The sequence below is a fragment of the Notamacropus eugenii genome, chromosome 2, assembly GCF_028372415.1.
Source record: "Notamacropus eugenii isolate mMacEug1 chromosome 2, mMacEug1.pri_v2, whole genome shotgun sequence".
Taxonomy (NCBI): domain Eukaryota; kingdom Metazoa; phylum Chordata; class Mammalia; order Diprotodontia; family Macropodidae; genus Notamacropus; species Notamacropus eugenii.
In genome coordinates this window covers 282,068,536-282,092,063 of record NC_092873.1, presented here as the reverse complement: position 1 = coordinate 282,092,063, position 23,528 = coordinate 282,068,536, and the positions used below count along the sequence as shown (strand labels likewise).

The window sequence follows — 23,528 nt, the reverse complement described above, 5'->3', positions numbered from 1 at the left end:
AGTTTTGCATTACTGTGAATGTGTAACCTATATCAAATTGTTTGCCTTCTAAAAGAGTAGAGAGAGGAATGGAAGCAGAGTATATGAAACTCAAATACCACAACATGCCTCTCATATTGATTAATATAACAAAACAGGAAAATGATAAATGTTGGAGATGTAAGAAAATTGGAACATTAATGCATCATTGATGGAGCTGTGAACTTATCCAAACAGTATGGAGAGCATTTTGAAACTATACCCAAAGGACTATAATACTGTGCATAACCTTTGACCCAGCAATACCAATTCTAGGTCTGTATTCCAAAGAGATCATACAAAAGGGGAAGGGATCCACAAGTACAAAAACAATTATAGTAACTCTTTTTGTGGTGGCCAATAATTGGAAATTGAGGAGAAGCCTATCAATTGGGGAATGGCTGAACAAGTTGTGGTATATGAATGCAATGGAATGCTATTGTTCCATAAGAAATGATGAGCAAGCTAACTTAGAAAAACCTGGAAAGATTTACATGAACTTATGCTGAGTGAAGTGAACAGAACCAGGAGAACACTGTACAGAGGAACATCATGAGACGATTAGCTTTCATAGACTTAACTCTTTTCAACAATGCAAGGATCTAAAGTAATTCCAAAAGACTCATGATGGAAAATACTATTCTCATCCAGAGAAATAGCTATGGAGTCTGAATACAATTTGAAGCATACTATTTGCTCTCTCTCTCTCTGTCTCTGTCTCTCTGTCTCTCTGTCTCTGTCTCTGTCTCTGTCTCTGTCTCTCTCTCTCTCTCTCTCTCTCTCTCTCTCTCTTGTTCTCCTTTTCTTCTTTTTATTGGTTCTAATTCTTTACAACATGACTAATGTGAAAATATGTTTAATATGAATATGTATATAGAGCCTATATGAGATTGCATGACAATCTTGATTTCACTTACAGTGAGCATAAAACACAAGCTTATTGCAAAGCTATTAAACTTCATTGTTGTTTGTTTTTATTTTCTTTAAAAAAAAGTTGACTAAGACTTAGTGATCAGGATCACAATCCCCAATCATTGATACGAGACATGCCAAATAACCATCCCATTTCATTCACTCCCATGGAAGCATGGCTCCTGCTAATGTAGCAGCTGCTGTTCATTGTTTCTTGGTGATTAAATATCATTGGAGTTTTCCTGTAAAACTTGTCATGTCTGCTCATGCTGCTTTGACCACTATAACCACCTCTGTAACCCCCACACAGCTGCTGGCTAGCTGTACCACAGCAACTGGACTGGTTGACAAAACAATGCATCCTAGCATTTTGCTTCCATAAGCATTACCGCTTGCTCCTTCGGTAGAATTAGTGAAGAGTTCTATGTATGTGTGCTACATGTTTGTTTTATCTTTCAACATAGCTGCCACAGCATATTCATGAGTAGCCAAGTCATCATTTGTTTCTTCAGTCACTCTGCCATCAGATCTAGTTTCAATAAGTACATGAACAGGGTTGAGTGGTGAGAAAAATAAAAGTAAATATTATTTGCAGTAGCTTTGTTAATCCTCTCATGTATATACAATGGCCTGTTGTACCCTGGGAAGGTGACTCACTATCTCCATATCTATGATCAGACATTTCTGAAAAAGTAGTAATTGATGTGTCTTCCAAATCTACCCAACCCAAAGCCATATCCATCATTTAATCCACTGTAGTCATCATAGCCTCCATACCCACAACTGTAGGCACTTCACCTCATTCTTTCAAACGTAGCTCCTCTACCAATGCTGTTGTATTTTCTTCCAGCCCCAGGCCTGTCAGAATGACACGTCTGCTGCATATCCATTAGTGTTCGAGGACTACACAGTAAGTACAGACTTTTGCACATCTCCTGTTGAAGATTTCAATGTATACACACCCTGTTCTTTCCTAGTGTTTCTTTAGAAACTTTTTAGCTATTTCTTGTGAAGCACACTATATTAAGACCTCCTTCATCTTCCTCCCCTGTAAGTCCACTGACAATGCTATCCCATTTTGCCCAATTTTCAACCCTGAGAAAAACCGAACAATTTCTTCTTTGCTACAGTCAAATGGGAGTCCTTTAAGACACAGAAAGCCATCATTGGCAGTGTCAGGACTATTTGGACCAGTATGCTTCAACACTCAGCCCATTACAATATTGTTTGACTTGAATAGTTCAGCATGTCTGTGCCTGATAGTTAATCTTTTTCAGTGCCAATTTGACTTTATTTCATTTCCTGATCCAAGTTCAACAAATGCTTCTACATCATCTGCCTTCTGTGTATAGATGAAATGAATGCCTTTTGCACCATTTCGCATTTTAATTTCCAAGAAGAAGCATTGTACTTCATTGACTGAGCAAGCCCAGGATAAGCCCTGGACATTCATCATCAATCCTTCTTTGTCTTTAGTGCTCAGCATCATCTTGTTCAGTCAGTGGCAGTGGCTTCAGACTTGACTTTTGCATGACTGCAGAGAAAACTTAAATTTTTACTAGAATCCCATTCCAAGGAACTTGTTTGTATGAGAGAAGCAGAGCCTAGAAACTAAACTTTGATCAAACTTTGCAACAGGAAATCACATGTAATAATGGGAAGAAAGAAGATAGGACATTGAAAATGTAGAAGGAACTTAGTTGTTTCAGATAAGAGTCCAATTGTTTTCTTCACCTAAGTCTCTGTCAGACATTGTGTGCATAGAATATGGGGCTGTTGAACAGTGTTTTAAAGCATGCATTATATGAGAACAAGTAGCAAGTCTAAGCTTTACCTTCTGATTGGGATATATAGCCATAAGGTAGTGCTGGAGTCTTACAGAGCTGGGAAATAAATTTCTTTTTCACAGACCTTCATTTGTAACAGCAATGATGCTTTTAGCTTTTACTAATCTCAGGCTTTCAGGTATGATTAAGTAGTTTAGCTAAAGAACCAAATGATAAATGGAATGACTTTACTTATTTGAATTTAATAACTTCTTAATTTAAGGAAAGATATTTATTTTCCCTTAACATATCAAAAATCTTTTGGATTGAAATGTATTTTGCTTTTAAAAATGCTAAGGGTCTTGTATCAAGGACAACTTAGCAATGTTTTTGTGCTGCATTACCCAACCAAGGGGCAAATACAAGGTTTTCAGCAGAATTAAGAAGGTGGGAAAAACAAAGATGGGGAATTCAAAGGAAGTTTTTCCTTAGTTTATAAGTTATATGAAAATATTCTATTATTCCTACAGAAGTTATTTTCTATAGAGTTAAATATTCTTCTTTTATGGTACTTTATCTCCACTACATTATGGATTCATATAGTTGCAAGTGACTCAGGGAATTAAAATATAAATATCTAGGTTATTGGTAAGGATTGGCCCAAACCACTGGCTACTGGAAGTGAAGGGGAAACCAGACAGCCCTCTGCTTCAAACTATCAAACTTTTAGTTTGCCCTAGTATTTAAAATTCTTAGCATTTATTTGCAATTTTAACATTAAAACAGGTATTCAGAAACCTCTGGTTAAACCAAAAATATATTAGATACCTTTAGAATAATCACATGATATCATTACATAATTACGTGTAGGATGTACAATTTCATCAATTTGGGACACTTTCTTTACCAACAAGCACTGCCCTCAATAAATAAGAATAGAATAGATTACAAGTTTAAAAAAAGAATTCTTGCAGGATTTCATGCAGAATATTGAGGATGTTCAGGGTCAGATAGCTAAAAAATACTATTGGTGGGATTTAATTCCAGGTTATTCTTATTCCAAACCCAACTCTCTATAAATTTGCTCCTACTATTTCATTATATCATTATTACTCAATTTAAAAAAATCATATTAACTAGTCAGATATCTTGCAATATGCTAAAAGACAAAAGACAGGTATATTTTTCTGGTGAGGAAAGGAAAGAAGAGAGATCAAGGAAAAGAGGACCAAGGTTATTTTAAGGGAGGATGTAGGAGGTATAGAACAGGACGGCTTTTTATTTTAGACCCTGCCTTTCAAAGGTTAATAATTATCTTCAAGTATTTGTAGGGTTGATATGTGAGAAATGGAATATTTTTTTGCCTCCAATAGTGAAATCCTGTTTCTGCTTCTTACTTCTTGATTGACATGGGTTAAATTACTTAACACTTTACCTTCAGATTCCCACTCATTACAATAAGTGAATTTTTTTAAAGTACTTATTATAGGTCAAGCACTGTGCTAAACATTTTGGGGAAGGGGAGACAATTAAGAACTCAAAATCTTATGGAAGTGAATGTTGACAACTAAAAATAAATTAATTAAAATTTTAAAACATAATATGAAATCCAATTTAAAAAGAAGCATCAAAATTGTTTTTATATGCAATTTTATATGCAATTAGAAAAAATAAAATATTTTAAAAAGATATATGGTTGTTCATACTATTACCTCTCCAACTATGGATATGCCCACTGTCTTTTGCATCTTTTTCTATCCCTAGAACTTAGCAGAGTTCTTGGTACATAGTAGGCGCTTAATATGTGTTTGTTGATACTGACATAATAACAAAAATAAAGGACAAGTAATGATTATGTCTCAGCAACAAAGACTGTCATCCAGATGATTTGGTTAACTGAGAACCTTGGGAGTTGGGTCTTTTATTAGAAGAACTTGGCCTTCCCCATCTCCAACTCTTTGTTTTGCATGAAAAGCAATGTCATTTGTCTTTCTTCAGGAATTCAATGAGCTGTCATGGGTGGTGGTGGTAAGGAATTTTCTCTCTGACTCTTTCACCACTCAGGAAATGTTAATGGCTTCCATGGAGTAAAGGGATATGAGTTCATGTACATGCAATTTCTCCCACATTGACAAGAGAAGAATTCTTGAACATGACTTTTTCTCAGTCCAAGATGATAGTAGCTGGAAATATGATAGAGCAGACGAGAAAATTATGGGAAATTCATTTGTTTACCATCATGGCTTAAGAGAAGTTATTGAACAATGTTCCTGAATCTCCTATATCCCAGTTAGATGAAAACAATTTCTTAGGCATTGATTCCATAATCTAGCCTTACAAAGAAAAGGAAAATTTCTTAGGCACTACAAATCTCAGGAAATATTTGGGAAGTCATCCTGGAAAGTTATGTAAAAGGGGTATAATTTAGTTACACATTTATGCAGTATATCTTATACACTATCTGAAATGACCTACCTTATGTTCCCTATCAAGCACAAGATTCTATATCCCACCTCCATGCCATTAAACAAGCTTCTTTCATGCCTGGAATGACTTGAATTCTGCCTCTTAAAATGTGTAATTCCCTTCAAGGCTCAGTTAAATTATTACTTCTTTAAAGTGGTTTTCCCTGATTCCTTTATTTTCTTAGTGTCCTTCCAAATCACTGAATATTGTTGCATGTTTCTCCTGCTCATATTTACCTGTGCACATATACCAACTTCCTGATAGAATGTAACATTTATGCTACTTGAGAACAGAGATTGCTTTCCTTCTCTTTTTCTGTCTTCACTGCTTCACACAGTTCCTAAAACTAGTCAGCACTTTAGAAGTGTTTCATGAGCTGGACTAAATTTAACAAAATCAGTGGGTGAAGTGTTCTGTAATCTGTAAGGCACAATATACATGCAAATTTATTTTACTGCTGTCATCATCATCATGAGAAGACAATTGTAGAAGGGATTTATAAAGTATAATACAAATATAAGATATTACTATCATTACTACTAGCACCATCATTATCACTGTCATCATGATCTACCCTTTCTTTTGGATGTCAGCTATACACCATGGAAGATTTACAATGAAATTATATTATCTTTAATTTACTGTTATAATTTAATTCAATTTGATTTTAATGATTCATATAGAATGTCGACTTAGAAACATATAATTTGTCATTTCAGTTGTGTCTGACTCTTTCTGATTATATTCTAGGTTTTCTTGACAAAAACACTGGAGTTGTTTTCATTTTCTTCCTCGGCTCATTTTACAGATGAGAAAAATGAGGTGAACAGCTTTAAGTGACTTAGCTACTAAGTAGTGTCTGATAACAAATTTGAACTCAGGTCCTCCTGACTCCAAGGCAAGCACTCTATCCACTGCACCACCTAGCTACTTAAGGAAAAAGAAAGTAGAATCCTGTAATTACACTGAAAATGAATAAATTTTGCAAAAAAGATAAGAAGAGATAGCTGTACCTGCTCAGGCAGCAGTACTTGGGTTCAAGCTTCTGTTGTCATTTAAATTACCCCTGAACCTCTCTAAGGGATACTGATTTACATCCATAATTTAAAACTCTTGTCACATTTTCTTCCCTCCAACTAAACATCCAAGGGGAAAGGAAAAAAAAGTCTTCAGGGCTATTTTAAGATGATATTTTATCAATTCAAGGGATATATGAATTGTTCCATGGAGCATTTAAATAATAAATGAAGTGTTCCAAATTAATCCATTGTCCTTTAAAATTGGAAGTCTCTCCTTTCTCAGAGGAGCTACTCATATGCCAGGGCCTATCCATGTTGATGTAATACTGACACCAAGAGAAACTAAATGGGTGGACAAATTCCAGTAAACAGAGATATAGCCCACTAGTGAATTAATAGTGCCAGTAGTGCCCAAGAGCAGGATTATTTAGTGTCCTTTGAAATGCAAAAACATACCCTTAGGGAAAAACAGACAGAGATATACACCAAAGATTTTACCCCATTCTCATCTCACAACTAATGAGTTCTTCTTTTTTCACCTGAATTAAGTTCCACAGTCCATCATCTTGGAATAAAATACTATTTTATCTCTCAGGATTTGGACAGAGGTTTCTTCTTTACTTCCACAGATGGGAAAAGTAATTTGGGTAAACACTATTCTAGAAAATGTACAACATCCAATACCAAAACTGACTTTGCTCCTCCATGAGACTAACCCAAACTTTTCTGTCGTTTTTGCTTCCTGTTTAGCTATACAATTTTCTTCTGATCTTAGCTGATGATGTCATGAGCCCTCTGACTCAGAATCTCCCTTCCCCTCTCCAAATCTTTCCTTTAGGACCTGTTGATTGGTGAGAGTTTACTGCATCCAAAAAAATCTAGCCAATGGACCCTGCTCTCCTTTCTCTTGCATTCCATATCCCTAACTTTATTAGGGAATACTAATTAGATAGAACCTCACAGTTATTGCTTTGAAAAAGAATATGCCAATAAGTTTTCCTCAGTTCCTATTAATGATCTTTATAATTTTACACTTTCTTGCTCACCATTTCCTTAGATGTGTTGTGTCCCCTTTTATTTTTGTTTTTAATTTTTTTTGAACAAAAATGTAAACTCATTAAATGTGGGAGTTGTCTCTTTAATATTTAGCACCGTGCTTGACCTATAATAAGTACTTTAAAAAAAATTCACTTATTGTAATGAGTGGGAATCTGAAGGTAAAGTGTTTTAAGGTAAAGTGTTTCAGGATTTTGGAAAAATACTCATCTATTATGTAATATCCAAACTGAGTAAAGACTGTAACTGTTAAACAATTTCAATTTTTCTCACAATAGCTATGTTGTAGTAACGTATTTAAGCAGTAAGGATATCTAGGCTAAAGCAGTTTCAATTATGTTAAATGTTGCTGTTCTATCACATTACAAGAAACTGTTTCAGATGCAAGTTGGGAGATATGCTTTCTGTAAAACAAGTATAAGAGCTATGTCCCATTCAAAAGTGAAACATTTGGAATTTGTTTACTATTCTGTAAGGTGCATACACTTATGTTTGTTTTTCTTTTTAAGTTAATGGGGACAATTTTGAGATGTAATATGAATATTTTAGTATTTAATCTTGGTGTTTGTGTTAAATTCTGAGGCCTTGATTTAAATCTTTCATTGTGATTTCCTTTCAGGTGTATTGCACTAAGAGAAATTTGCTAAATAAATCTTCCTCTCAAAAACTGGGAAAAAAAGAAAATTTAAGTTTATTCATGGTAAAAAGAAAAGGCTACTGTGGCATGGAGAAAATCTAAAAAATCAAGAGAGCAGGAGAAGAACATATGTAATAGATAATGATTTTGGTAGACAGATGATAGATAGATCATACGATAGATAGATGAGTGATCTTCTAAGGAAAATACTTAACTAAAAAATACTTATTAAATACCTCAAATACTTATTAAATATCGACCATATGCAAGGCACCAAGGAAAAAAATTCCCACACTGGAAAAGTTTGCATTTTATCAGGAGAAACAATAAGTAATTATATGACAATTTGGAAATAGAGAGAGTTCTATCAAAATATTGAAAGAAGGCGTGTGTGTTCGTTTTCGTTGCAGAAGAAGACTATGTCATCAGAGAAATAATGGCATGACTTGCACTTGACTTTGTTTGCAGTGAGGGAGGGCTGTGCAGGTCACCAGCCTCACTTCTCCTCCAGAGCCATCTGAATCCAGTGACCAGATACTCATCAGGATGACTGGAGATGACTCAGGATGAGGCATTTGGGGTTAAGTGGCTTGCCCAAGGTCACTCACTAGTGTGTGTCAAGTGTCGGATGGGAGATTTGACCTCAGGTCCTCCTGACTCCTGCTCTATCCACTACACCACCTAGCTGCCCCAAAAGAAGGTATATAATTCTACATAACAAAAAAAAGTATCCTTTTTCACTTGAAATGGAGCAATGGAAAGAAAAATAACACAAAGTCATCAGTTTTTGTATTTAGCTAAAGGATTTATTAGAAAGGTGGCCCTGAAGATACATAGAGTTTTCTGTGTACTCAGTATTAATCTATAGCTTTACCAAGTTTTGCTAAGTGTTCTGGCATGCATTACATTATGTTTTATATTCTAACAAATAAAAGTGGATAATTGCGTAGTTCCTAATAACACATTCTGTATACATTTTTAGCATATACATTCCTTCATCTACAAAGGAAAAAAAATCAGTAAATTTTGTCTTTATGATGATATTCTCAGTAAGCATAATATAGATACATTAACAGATGATAGACAGATAGATATAATGCCTTGTTTCAACATTTCTGTGAGGTTAGTAAGTGTCTTACAAAACAAACTATGTATGATAAATGAATGTAATGAGTTAGAGTTTTCTAAGAAATGAATAAAAGGCCTGTTTCAAAGAACAGGATCATACGAAGTGAAAACTGATATGAACTAATAAAGAGTGAAGGGAGCCAAACCAGTAAAACAAGTCATACTATAACATTAATATTATAAAAATGAATAAATCTGAAAAAACTTTGATCAACAAATGATTAAAATGTTTCAATGGGATTGGAGAGAACACTGCCTATCTCTAACAGAATATGAAGAATGAGAAATGCATTTTTGGATATAGACAATGTGGGAATTTGTTTTGGTGAACTGTGTCATGATACAAGAGCTCTAAACATCATTTTTTTCTTTTTCTTTCTTTTTTCTCCTTTTCTTCTGTGTGTGGGGTAAAACGGAAGAGAGAAAAACATAATTTTTTTAATTTTTAAAAAAGTTATATATACATACACATATGCATACATGCTTATATACATATATACATTATTTATTTTTCATATTTTCAATGAAAAAGTACTTCTTTTCTTAAAACAAAAAATACTTTTTCATTGAAAATATGAAAATATAGATAATTCAATATTTAATAAAAAATAAGGCCATGCCAGGGCATGGAGAGAGATTTCAAGAGGACTCACTTCCTCAGAAAATACGCGAAGCTGGAAGCCATGAAGATTTGGGAAAGCAAAAGTATAGCTAGAGAAAAAGGTGTCACAAAAGAAGCATCCAGCTCTGGGAACAAGAATATTTCTTCAGATTTGATGAATAGTGTGAGGGCAGAATCTGTAATACTGAAATCTTCATAGACTGCAAACATTCTTCTATCTCCCTTTTCCCTTTGAGTTCCCTGGTGGAAACCTTAAACCATTTCCTTCCTTCCATGGGAAAATCTGCTTATCTTTGTTTTGAATGTCTGTGTAGTTTGTATATACAGTGTCAACCCTGTTTTTTTTTTTTCTAGTCCATATATCTTTTGGAAATTCATAGGGAATTGGAGGCATAGATGGCAACTTCAGAGAAGAGGGAAACATGTAACTCTGAGTTTTAATACAGAGCTATGATAGCTAAAGAAAATTAGAAAATGTTTTATACACTTTCCCAGAGGAGGGAAGGTATATTTATGATGGGAAGGACATCTAAGCAACTGAGCTGTAGGAGGGTGAAGACGGCAAATAAGAATCATTATTCACCAGAAACACTGGAATTTAAGAATATCTAAGGATCAAACTACATCAATTGATACTATGTAATTTTTAAGCGTTAAAGTAGACACAGTAGGATGAAAACTTTTTTAAATAAAAAATCTTCAATTATTGTGCATGTCTTTTTTTGGTATTTTGAATAACTGTTTACTACCATACTTCACAGTTGCTACATTACCACTAGGCAGACAACTAGCTGCAACAATGCAGTCTTATCTTTCTCCACTTACAAAGATTCTTATGTTAATCAAAAATAAATTAGTAAAAATGAAAAAAATCTCCTTATGCAACAAGTTGATTTCCATTATTGATTATCTGGTTGCTTTCAATGCAAGTCCTCATTTTCCCACCTGCATTGGGCCACAATTTCATAGTTGCCATGCAAATATGAAAGCATTGACAACTACTCAGATTTATGTATCATACATATCACATCCTTCACACACATTCTCTCCATAATCTCACTTGTCATAGTTCCTTGTTCATTCAGTTTCTACATTGCACTACTGGATTGACTTACTGATCTAATCAGCTTATTACTTGGTGGCTCTATCTCTGCCTATGTCTTTATGTGTCTGCCATGACCTGGACTATAGCAGTGCCTTCCAATGTAAAGTCTGGGTTCTTGGTTTACTCTTTAGGTATAAACTTTTATTTCTAAAAATGGAATAATAAAGAAAAGGACCAGTTAATTCATGAATAATAAATAATAAAAACTAGTGATATTTGTTCAACATCCTATCAGAAAAAATTAGACTATGCAAGAAAGGAATAGTATATTTGACTGGGTTCTACTGGGTACTTTGAGAGTTAGGAAAGTGATTTACATGCTCTGTGTACTTTCTTCTAACAACTCTGATGTCTGGGTTGGCCCTCTTAAAATACACCTATTCTGTTTTATAGAGAAATCTTGATTGATAGTTCAGAAGAACTTGTATTGTTTAAGTATTTACTAAGAGGAAAAATCTTATTAGGTTTATGGTTCAAAATTGGACCTTTACTGAAATTGCTAAGCCTTTTCATCTGAACACACTTAGATAAAGTACATCTTGAATTTAAACTTCTATCATATCTGCAGTTCAATGTTTTATTCTGCTGAGAATTTTAAGAGTGAGATCTCTTTTAATTCAAGAAGTCCTACCCTAGTCATAATAGAAAACACCTTCCTGGGGCAGCCAGGTGGTACAGTGAATACATCAATGGCCCTGGAGTCAGGAGGACCCATCAAATCTGACCTCAGACACTTGATGCTTACTAGCTGTTTGACTTTGAACAAGTCACTGCACCTCCATTGCCTTGCATCCCCCCTCCAAAAAAAAAGGAGGCAGATTCACAATGGCAGATTAGGAGCTTCTAGAGCTCTCTGCCCCCCAAATACATCAAGAAAACTGTTGAAAAATTACTCTAAATAAATTCTACAGAAGCAGAAACTACAAAATGACAGACTGAAGCAAATTTCCAGTCCAAGAAAATCTGGAAGTTCTGAAGGAAGAGTCTATCACAGTGGGAGGAGAGCAGAGTGCAGTTCAGCATGTGCTGCTCCAGATAAGACAGAGCTGTAGCATGCCTTAGGGGACTAATTGCTTGAGGCTGCTGTGGTTACCAGACTTCTCAACCCACAAATACAAAGATAGATTTGAAGGTGAGTGGGAAGGGTCTCTCACCTGGTTGAGAAGGGACTTTAGTCCAGCCCCAGTCCCAGCACCAGCCCAGGCCCCAGGCTTGGACCTAGCCCCAGGGCAGAGGCTACCACTGCTGAAATGGAGGCTTCTTCTGGAAACCTCCACTTAATAAAGAGATCAAAAGTCAAGAGGAAACTAGGGAAAAAGAAACAGACTATAGATTCTTACTTTCTCAATGAAGAGGTATGTTCTTATGTCACTGATGATGAAGACCAAAACATACAAGCAGAAGAAGACAACAAAGCTAAAGCTCCTACATCCAAAGCCTCCAAAATGTGAATTGGTCTGACGTCATGAAAGAGTTCAAAAAAGATTTTGAAAATCAAGTAAGAGCAGTAGAGGAAAAATTGGGAAGAAAAATGAGAATGATGAAAGAAAAACATGAAAAATGAGTCAACTTGTTGAAGGAAACAAAAAAAAATGATGAAGAATATAACACCTTAAAAATTCGACTAACCCAAATGGCAAAAGAGGTCTGAAAACTCAATGAAGAGAAGAATGCCTTAATAATGAGTCAAACGGAAAAAGAGGTCCAAAACCTCAATGAAAAAAATAATTCCTTCAGAATTAAAATGGAGTAATTGTAAGCTAATGACTTTATGGGAAATCAGGAAACTATAAAACAAAACCAAAAGGATGAAAAAAAAAGAAGATAAAGTGAAGAATCCTATTGGAAAAACAGCTGACCTGAAGAATGGATCCACTAGAGATAATTTAAAAATTATTAGACTACCTGATAGCAATGATCAAAAATAAGGGGTGGGGCTAGATATCATTGTTTAAGAAATTATAAAAACAAAAACTTCCCTGATACTCTAAAGCAAGAGGGTAAAATAAATGTTGAAAGAATCCACTCATCACCTCTTGAGATTCTGAAAGGAAAACTCCTAGGAATGTTGTCGGTAAATTCTAGAGTTTCCAGGTCAAGGAGAAAATAGTACAAGTTGCCAGAAAGAAATAATTTAGGTACTGTGGAAACACAAATAGCACAAGATTTAACAGTTTCTACACTAAGGCATCAGAAGGTTTAGAATATGATATTCCAGAGGTCAAAGCAGATAGGATTAAAACCAAGAATGACCTACTGAGCAAAACTGAATATAATACTTCAGGTGAAAAAATTGGAACTTCCATGACATAAAGGGCTTTCAAGCACTGTTATTGAAAAGACCAGAGCTTAATAGAAATTTTGACTTTCAAATACAAGAAACAAAAGAAGCTTGAAAAGATAAATGATCATAAGCTACTCATTAAAGTTGAACTGCTTACATTCATACACAGAAAGATAATATTTGTAATTCATGAGACCTTTCTTAGTAGTAGAATAGTTGGAGGGAATATATGTATATGCACACACAATACAAATATGTGAGCATATGTATGTATGTACACATATATGTATGTATCCACATATATATATAGTACATACATATATGTATTTATGTATATATACACACAGAGGGACAGCCATGGTGAGCTGAACAGGAAAAGATGATATCCAAAAAAGAAAATTAAATGGCGAGAGGAGTGTACTAGGAGAAAGAGAATAGGAAAGGTAGAATGTAGTAAATCATCTTACATAAAAGAGGCAAGAGCTTTTACAATGTAGGAGAAGAAAGGGAAGGTAAGAGGAAATAAGTAAGCCTTCCTTTCATTGGATTTGGCTTCAGAAGGGAATAATATACACATTCAATTGTGTATGGAAGTTTACGTTACCCTTCAGGAAAGCTGAGGAGAAGGAGATAAGAGAGGTGGGATAACAGAAGGGACTGCCCATGTATAATCTATATGGAATTGCTTGCCTTCTCAATAAGGGTGGGTGGGGAGAGGAGAAGGGAGAGAATATGCAACTCAAAGCTTTAAAAATGCATGTTAAAAATTGTTTTTTCCATGCATCTAGGAAATAACATGTAGAAGCGATGGAGTATAGTAGTCTGTCTTGCCCTACAGGAACATAGAAGAGAAGGGAATAAGAGAAGGGGTGAGGGCTGATAGAAGGGAGTACAGATTGGATGAAGGGATAATCAGAATACAGACTATCCTGGGATAGGGGAAGGAGAGAGACAGGGAGAAAATGTGAAAATCAAAATTTTGTGGAAGTGAATGTTGAAAACTGAAAACAAATAAATTTTTTAAAAAAGGAAACGCTTCTTCAATTATATAAAATTCCTTTCTTAGGTCAACTTTCCTGGCTGGAGCCAAGAGATGGAAGGTTAGGCTACTTCACTGCCCTGATTCCAAATTATTAGAAGATGATGGAGTGTTGTCAACTGAAAGCTCAAAATATTGCCAACAATAGCTGTGTATGCAGTTTGCTGACATACAGATGCAGATGCTAGGTTCTAGAAGACTTCTGCACTGCCATGAATAGCATACTACTGTGTATAATCTTAGTGGCAGATCTCTTATAATACCTTCCCTACTGTTTCTTAGGACTGAAATGATGAGGTCTATCAATTGTAGGGTGTGGTCAGCACTGAGAACATCTGGGGGCTGTGAGGGTTGCTCCAGAGAGAAAGATTGTAACTGAATGAAATCTCTCTAAAAAGACTGAAATCTCATATGGGTGTAGTTGAATGCTAGGGTTAGAATGTAATGAACTTCTTCACTGCCTTTCCTTTGCCGGATTAAATGGATTTAAATTAATTAAGCAAAATTAACTTAAATTACAAAAATGTAAATCAATTGTCAGGTTTCTGTATCATGGCTCCTTCCAGTTCTAGGAGAAAGTCTCAGCAGACAGGCCTGTACTTAACCCAAAATGAAGTCCATGTACTGCAAAAGTCACATTCAATGTGTTACTTAAAAGTTAAGGGATTGCTAATTACTGTGAAGCATCTATGTGCTTGAATCCAAAAGTGTGAGTCACCTGAGGAAGCCAAACAAAGCAGAAAAAGAGTTTGAACTATTTTGAAGGATAACATTTGAGAACTCAGGGCATTTGCAGCCTTAGGCAATGGCATGAAGCAGCCACAATACCGCTCTCCCTAGAAACTACAAAACACTTTAAAGAATCACTGTGGGAATAAGAGGGAAAAGCACAAGCACACTCATCACACACACACACACACACACACTCACACAGACACACACAGAGACACACACACACACCACTTTACCCATACATGAAACTGACTCAGTATTTGTAAATACACAAAAGTATTAAAATCTTACATTTATATATCTGAACCAATATAAGCTTCATATTATAAAAGAAGTTTGGATTTTAATATACATACCTATATATATTCTAAACCTACATTAAAATTTTGTAAAAACTCTGTATGTGTCTGTCTGTCTGTATGTATGTTTGTATGCTTTTGAAGTTGCTATGTAGCAAATTGCATGTGTATTTGTAAGGGATTAAAGTTTAAACCTGCTCTAAGATTTTAGGAACACCTTGGATGTTATAAACTTAAGAAACAATCATGGGAATGTCTAAGGAAAAAAATGATTTTCAAATGAAAATATTCTTTGAGTTTGTCCTTATAGTTCTTAATTCATGACATGTGCAAGTGGCAGAACTAATCCTATATAACAGCTTCCTCTCAAATTTAACAACATGTACTTAATAAAACCACATCCAGGTAAAACAAATCATTAAGTTTGGCTAGTTTGAAGTATATTTGTGTGTCTCATTAATCCATGGGGCTGAGTTGCATTTTTTCAATATTTGTGGCTCTTCAGTTTCTTTCCCCCGTCCCTGGCAGCACCAGCTCTTTCACCCATGAGGCTCACTTAGAATGATTGCCTCTTAATAGCCCTCACATTGGAGTTGTTTACTGCCAACAGTTGAAATTAACTGTAGTGCTTGTTAGCCCAAGAGAAACAAAATTTTCAAATTAGAGTCTCAGCACTTTTCATTTCTCATGGAGCCTTTCTATCAAATATGTTCATAGTGAACCAAAGTCATCTGCATGGTTTAAATCAGTGTAAATTTAATAGTACACTTTGAGGGAATTGAAGGGATTAGAACAGCAAGTGGTAGTGGGAATTAGGTGAACTATACTGACTCCATCTTTGACTCAATTCTGAATCTAGCCTAGTTTCTTGTTTATTCAATTGTGGGTCCAGTCCAATTTCTATATTGTGAGAAAACTTAATTTGATTGTGGAATTAAGAGAATATATAATTGCATTATTTGAATTTAGTCATGTGTCACCACCTGTACCTGTTGTTGAGAGATTCTTAGCTAAGACCCTAGGTTATGCTGACCAGGAATCCATTTAGATGCTAAATTGTTGCAGGGAGTTTTCTCACAATTATAAATCTCAAGTAACCCAAACATCTTATCTGAAAACTGATCCCATATTGATTAATTATTGTTTCCATGTTCCTTTTGTATATTGAATACAGACTTGGGGTAATAGAATAAAATTATTTTTTTGTGTGATTTCAGGAAATTGTACCTATTTACTCTCCTCTTCCTAATCCCTAATCACTCTTCCAATTAGAAATCACATTACCTAATTTTATATCCTGGTTAACTGTTTACTTTTAATTAATTGCTTATTTGATTGTTTTTAGTATAAATATCTGTCTACTCTTTCAGGTGGGGTCTCTGTGTGTGTTTGTCCTTCTTCATGGAAAAAAAACTATGCCATCAGAGAGCTAACGACATGACTTGCATTTGACTTTGTTTAGAGTGAGGAAGGGCTGTGTAGATCACCAGCCTCATTTCTCCTCCAGAGCCATCTGAATCCAGTGAGGAGATATTCATCAGGATGACTGGAGATGACCCAGGATGAGGCAATTGAGGTTAAGTGATTTGTCCAAGGTTACACAGCTAGTGAGTGTCGAGTGTCTGAGGTGAGATTTGAACACAGGTCCTCCTGACTCCTGCACTGGTGCTCTATCTACTGCACCACCTAGCTTCCCCCTAGTTGAGGTCCAGTGTCAGATTTGAAGAGGCCTGGTCCCAGTTTGTTAAGCAAATGGCATGTACTGCTTAACAAATCCACATACTCAGAAGCTTGAACTTTTGTCTTCTCAGTCATTTCTTCTTTTATCTGCAACAACTTTTGGAATTCCCTTTTTTACATGTGACTTGAGGAAAACAGAGAGAAAATAATCACATATTACTCCACTATATCCACCTCCTCTCCCTACCCAACCTAATAATCAGACTTTTATATTAGAACAGGCAAATAACCTTGAGTATCAAACATGTGTAAAGAAAGAAAATCTAGGATTGCATAGTTAGCTTAGTACAGGGAGGATCAAGGAAAGAAAAAAGATACTGTGCAAGCTGATTTATAGAGACCCCCTGATGAATCTCCACTCTAACCATAAGGATCATGATATTCTGAAGCAACTCCAGAAAAGAGAACAAGCATCATTATCATCAGAACACTGGCTTTTGCTTTGTAGGTAAATTTCCATAGCATTCATTAGAAATCCCCACCCCATTCTGTTCTTTTCTAGCATTTTCAGCAATCCCAAGCACTCCAGACTTTCACTAAAATTGAGTCAAAATATTTCTCACTTTTATACCACGACCTTTTCAAGTCTGTATGAAAAGTCCTTTAGGCTTTTAGCTTTCTAGACAATACAAAAAGTGATGTCAGTGACATAACATAATGGACAAATCACTTTATTAGCTGTGTGACCATGGGCAAGTTGATTAATATTTCTCACTCATAAATGAAGATACTAATAAGGCCTAATGGTGCAGTGATGAAAAATGAAACATGTTAAGTTCTTTACAAATGTAAAGCAATCTATAAATATTGCCTGTCATTACTATATTTTTGTTCTTTCAATACCAATGGGTTTTTTTCTCACAAAAGTTGGCATAATAGTTACCATTTGCATTTCTGCCCATTGGAGAGACATAACAAATATACTTCAGAAGTCAGATTTTCTTTTTGATAAAAGTTGATTTTTTTCTCTGACAGGTTTAATTCATCATAAGAGATTTTTTTAAATAACTTCCTAAGGACAATTTCTTCTGCATTCTACAGGGTAGAGGAACTATTTCTTGCATACTGAGCAGAGATCCTGAAACTTATAGGCATGGAATAATTGTGCAGTGGGAAAAAATGTTGGATAGGAATTAATTCATCATCATCATCATCATCATCGTCATCATCACCATCATTATCATCATCACTGTCATCATCATTGTCCTTTTTATCATTATCAACCAGAACTTTGATTTTGCAGAAAGAAGAACTCCCCATGAAGTACCCCCTTCTGTCAATTCAGATAATCAACTGCTTTTTAACTGCAGTCTCAGGAAGATGGGGTACTGAGATAAGTGATTTGCCTTGTTTCATACCTCAAGTACTTGTCAGAGATTAGATTTGAAACCCTAGTTCTCTCTGAGGTCAGCTATATCTCTCTGTCTCTATCTCTGGCTTTGGGGCTCTCTCTCTCTCTCTCTCTCTCTCTCTCTCTCTCTCTCTCTCTCTGTGTCTTTGCCTCCTTTTGTTCCCTCAACTTTCATCTTTCATGCCAATTTCATATTTTTGCATGATAACATGAATAAGGACTTAAATATAAGAGCAAGGTTGCAGAGAAAACCCTTTGAAAGATGGAAAAGAACATACAGCTACCATTACAGATATGCACCTTACACCTTTTCTCATTTGTAGTGTTACTGTAGACAATGAGTTGATTTCTTTATAGGGGGGAGGTCATAAGGTACAGAACACAAAGTAAGAAGAGAGAGATGCATCGCATTTGTTTTACTCCTAATGTCTTCCAGTAAGTCAGAGTATTAGAAGAGCACACAAAATATTTCCAAATGGAAATTCTCATTCTTCTTCATTTCTCACCAGTCTGAACCATTTTGAGACTTTTCTAATTTCTCTCCCATGTCCCAGGAAATTCATCATTGAGAAATCTCATCAACTTGCTAGATCAATATCCTGCCTTGATACCCAAGCCTAATAATTACCTTCTTTCTGCCCCTCTGATTGGAAGGAGGCAAGAGCTCCTAAACCCTTCATTTAAGGAGAAGGACCAGGACCAAACATCTCCTTACTTCCCACATGACTGCACACCTTTTGGATTTCTCTGATTTCACCATGCCTTTGTTTCTAGTACCCCACTCACAATTAAGCTTCCTTTTCTATGTTATTTCCATTACTAAAATTTAAGCTTCTTGATAGAAAGGACTAGGTTTCCTTTTTATATGTGTACCCCCACCACACAGAACAGAGTCTAGCATATAATAATCCCTTAATAAATGTTTATTGACTGACTGGTTCTCCCATGGCTGCAACTATTCTCTTCTTTGCCTTTCCATTAAGTTACTTAGAAAAGTTTCTTGACTGACTTCTAAGTAAATTCTGTTGAAGATAACATAATAGGACTAGTCTTATAGCCAGAGTGTTAGTAAATGTCCTCCCTTCAATTTAAATACTGTAGTTATCCTCAAATAATGATGTGGTTTTTCACGTAATAAATATTTACTTTGATTTCGTAGTTTCATTAGTTTCCCTAATTGTCATCCCAACACTGAATAAAAATACGATAAATTGCAATTGTTTCAATAAAGTAAGAGTTTATACTATTAAGAGAATAGGATCAGTAAACTATTTCACGTCCTTCAAACACTATATTAATAAAAGCTCCCATGAGAGTCTCCTGAAGCTCGTTAAATGGCACCCTTCTTTCAAACACCATTTGTTCCATTTATTGATGTCATATTTGATAAAGTATCTGAATTTCATAGTGGTTGATACTTTAGAATAACTAACAACAGAACTGAAAAAACAGTACCCATTGTACAAAGAAAAAGAAGATCAAATTTACTTTATCTAGACCTTTATCTAGGAAATACTAAGAATCAGATTTATTTTGTTCTTTTTTGTCTTCTGTCCCATTTCCCACACTTTTTACAAATCAGATCAATCTATAATCTGCTATCTTATTATATGGTCTTCAAAATACACATGAAAACCTTAGCCTAACACATACAAAATCTGGGCTTAGATAGGTGGGGCTCCGTTTTACTGGTACCTACAAAAATTGCTATATCTTTAGATCACTTTATGCCCACTTGGAGACACCTTTGGGAAATCTCAGAATACAGACAAACTATAATGTTCAAGGTCAGAATACACTTAAGTAAAGGGAAACCTTTACCTCCTTTCCATAGAAGATATAGAAAACACACAAAAGACACATAGTGACCCTTAAGCAATTCCTTTTCCTCTCAATGAGTTTTACCTTCATCTCCTCCACTCCAAGAACTAAAATGTTGCCCAGCATTTTGGATTCCTCTTGGAAGGGATGTTAATGTAGGGTTACAACATTGAACATGCTTTTGAGTCTCACTGTAACCCTGGGGAGACATATCCACCTCTAGATTTGAGGTAGTACCCTAAGATATTGGACTTCCTCTGAAAGATTGCCGGAGAGAAAACATCGGATTCATATTCAATGTCTTTTGTCAATCAATTCAATCAACAGTATTAGCAAAAGACAAAGTCCAGATTTCATGTTCATGTGACATTCCTGAAACTGTGAGCTCCTTGGGAGCCTCTTCTTTGCACAAAGCTGATGCTACTCAAGAACTCTTCTTTCTCTCAAAAAGAATACATTTTGCTATTCTCTTCTAATCAAGAGCCTGTATGTATCTCTACAGAGCTATTCTTATGACAGAAGGGTATCTCCTAGACCTCTCAAAAATGGGGATAGGAAAGTGGAAAAACTTTAGTTATCATTACACAGCAATTTCTCTCTTTTAGGAACAGAGGTCCCAAATTTTTTTAAAAAAAACATGCGCCTCTGGAGTGAAAGCAATGACTCACCTAAGCTCTTTGACAAACTCCTTCAGATACCTCAGAAAGGAGAATCTGACCAAATTTTGGAGGTGCTAAATCCAGTGGGAGACAGACTGTGGTGAATTCAGAGCCCAGGACAGACTGGAAGGTCCACGGGAAGGATCTGTTCTGTGAAGGTAAGCTTACAGAGCACAGCGCAGCGTGACCAGCATAGCAGAGTGGAAGGGCCCCAGGAAACTTGACAGCAGCAGGCAGAACCAGTGGAACTACAGCCCAGGGTGGGAGACTACCAGAGCTGAATGAGTGGTGGCCACTGAGTGCCAGATATCAGCACAGCAGCTCCTGAGACTTTCAGCCTGCAGATTAAACATCTGTAAGTCACTTACTTGAACTTCCAGGAGCCAGGATGTCTGAGTGATCAGTAAATGCTCTCTCCTTCCCCACTTGATGACCTTAAAAGAACCATAAAATATTTCCCCAGAAAAATCCTGGATCAGTGGGAACAGCAGAGTGGGCAAATAGTCTCATAACACCTGAGCCTAGGAAAATGGCTAAGGGGGATTCCTCCTACTGTGGCAGTGGCAAACCGGAAGGACAGAGGACCTGGAGCAGAGAAAACTCACACTAGGAACCAGGCAAACCTCAGTGCCAGGAGAGGAGCCCCAGGAGGGGTGGGAACCCACACTAGCAGATAGGCCTGCCTCAGCACTCCAGGGGAAATGGGAAGACAATAAGGCAGCTGGGATCACCATCACCTGAGCTTGCCTTTACCTCAGCTCAGCTGAGGAGATCTCCCTGACCAGACCACTCCTCCCCCCCCCACCCCACTACACAAGCTAATCCCAGGGTTGATCAGGGAAACACAAAACAAATACCTGCTCTTAGCTTTTTCACATGTCAGCTCAACACCAAATGCTGCAGCTTCTAACTGAAATAACTAGAAGCCACAACACACAATCACCATCATGAGTAAAAAAAAAGCAAAATAAGTGGGAAAAAACCATAGAAATGTTCTATGGGAGTAAGAACCACAACACAAATGTCAAAGAGGTCAGTACTGAAACTGTACTTCCTTTTGAAACTTCAGAAGGAACTATGAACTATTTGCACACACAAACAGTTCTCCTAGAACAGCTGAAGAAGGAAATAGAAGAAAAACTGGCTGATGATTTTAATATTATAAAAAAAAAAATTCACTGATGAGGACATCTTTTTGAAAAGGAAAATTGAACAAATGGAAAAGGAAGTACAAAAATTAACTGGAGAAAATAACTCCTTAAAAGGAAAAATTGGACAGATGTAAAAGGAGATGCAAAAGTTAACTGAAGAAAACAATTTGATAAAGATTAGAATTGGGCAAGTAGAAATTAATGACTCAGTTAGATAGCAAGAATCAGTCAAACAAAATCTAAAAAATTAAAAATAGAAGAAACTGTAAAATATCTAATTGCAAAAACAACTGACATGGAAAATAGATACAGGAGAGAAAATTTAAGAATTAATGGCCTGCCAGAAAACCATGATGAAGAAAAGAGTCTGGACAATATCTTCCAGGAAATCATCTAGGAAAACAACCCAGAAGTGCTAGATTCAGAGGGCAATATAGTCATCTAAAGAATTTACCATTCACCTCCCAAAAGGGATCCCATACTCAAAACCCCAAGAAATAATCTTGCCAAATTCCAGAACTATCAAGTGAAGGAGAAAATACTACAGGTAGTCAGAAAGAAACAATTAAAATATGGAGGAACAACAGTTAGGATTACACAGGACCTTGCAGCTTTTACATTAAAAGATCGAAGGAATTGGAATTCAGTATTCCACAAGGCAAAGGAGTTGGGACTACAACCAAGGATCAACAACCCAGCAAAGTTCAGCATAACATTTCAGGAAAGGAGGTCATTCAACGAAGTAAGGGATTTCCAGACCTTTCTGACTAAAATGGCAGAACTTAATAGACAATTCAATCTTCAAATGCAAGTCTCAAGAGAATCATTAAAAAGTAAATGGGAGTTAGTGGGGGAATTTGTTACTCAATCTGGGCACACTGTTTACCTCCCTGTAAAGGAAGATGATACCTGTTTATTTTGAGAATTGTGCATGTGTTATGAAATATAAAAGGGATGTACATAGAGGCAATGGGTATAAAGCAAAAGATGTCATGTTAAAAATATGATTTAAGTATGCCAAGGGATTGTAACACAAGGTGTGAAAAGGAGGAAGCAGAAAATGGTAAAGTACATCACAGGAAAAATTATAGTAGAGGGAAAGAGGGGAGGGAGATGAGCATTGTTTGAGAGGTACTCTCATCTGATTTGTTTCAAGGAGGGAACAACAAACAAGTAGATAATCCTAACTAGCTCTATAGGCAGTAGGAGGGGTAGGGGAAAGAAAGGGGAGGGAAGCTAAAAGGGAGGGAAGAAGCAATAAGGGTAAAGAGAGCAAAAGGGAGGGGGGCTAAAAGAAGGAAGGGAAGGCTGCAGGAGGAGGTGGTGAAAAGTGAATACTATTGAGGAGGGGAAGGAAGATGGGAGAGCTAAAAGCATAAATGGTGGGAAAGAGAATGGAGGGAAATACACAGATTGTAATCATAACTGTGAATGTGAATTGATTGAACTCTCCCATAAAATGGAGATATACAGCAGAATGGATTAAAAGCCATAATCCAACATTATGTTGTTAACAAGAAACACATTTGAAATGGGGGGGCATACACGCAGGATAAAGGTAAAAGGTTGGAGCAGAATATATTGTGCTTCAGCTGATGTAAGAAAAGCAGGAGTAACAATCCTAACCTCAGACAAAGAAAAAGCAGACATAGATCTAATGAAAGAGATAAGGAAGGAAACCTATATCCTGCTAAAAGACACCATAGACAATGAAGCAATAGCA

The 23,528-nt window shown here is 36.0% G+C and overlaps 1 pseudogene; it reads right to left on the bottom strand.

The window, feature by feature from the left end:
• Positions 1-1,036: 1,036 nt before the first annotated feature.
• Positions 1,037-2,419, bottom strand: LOC140523901 (heterogeneous nuclear ribonucleoprotein H2-like; annotated as a pseudogene).
• Positions 2,420-23,528: the final 21,109 nt, after the last annotated feature.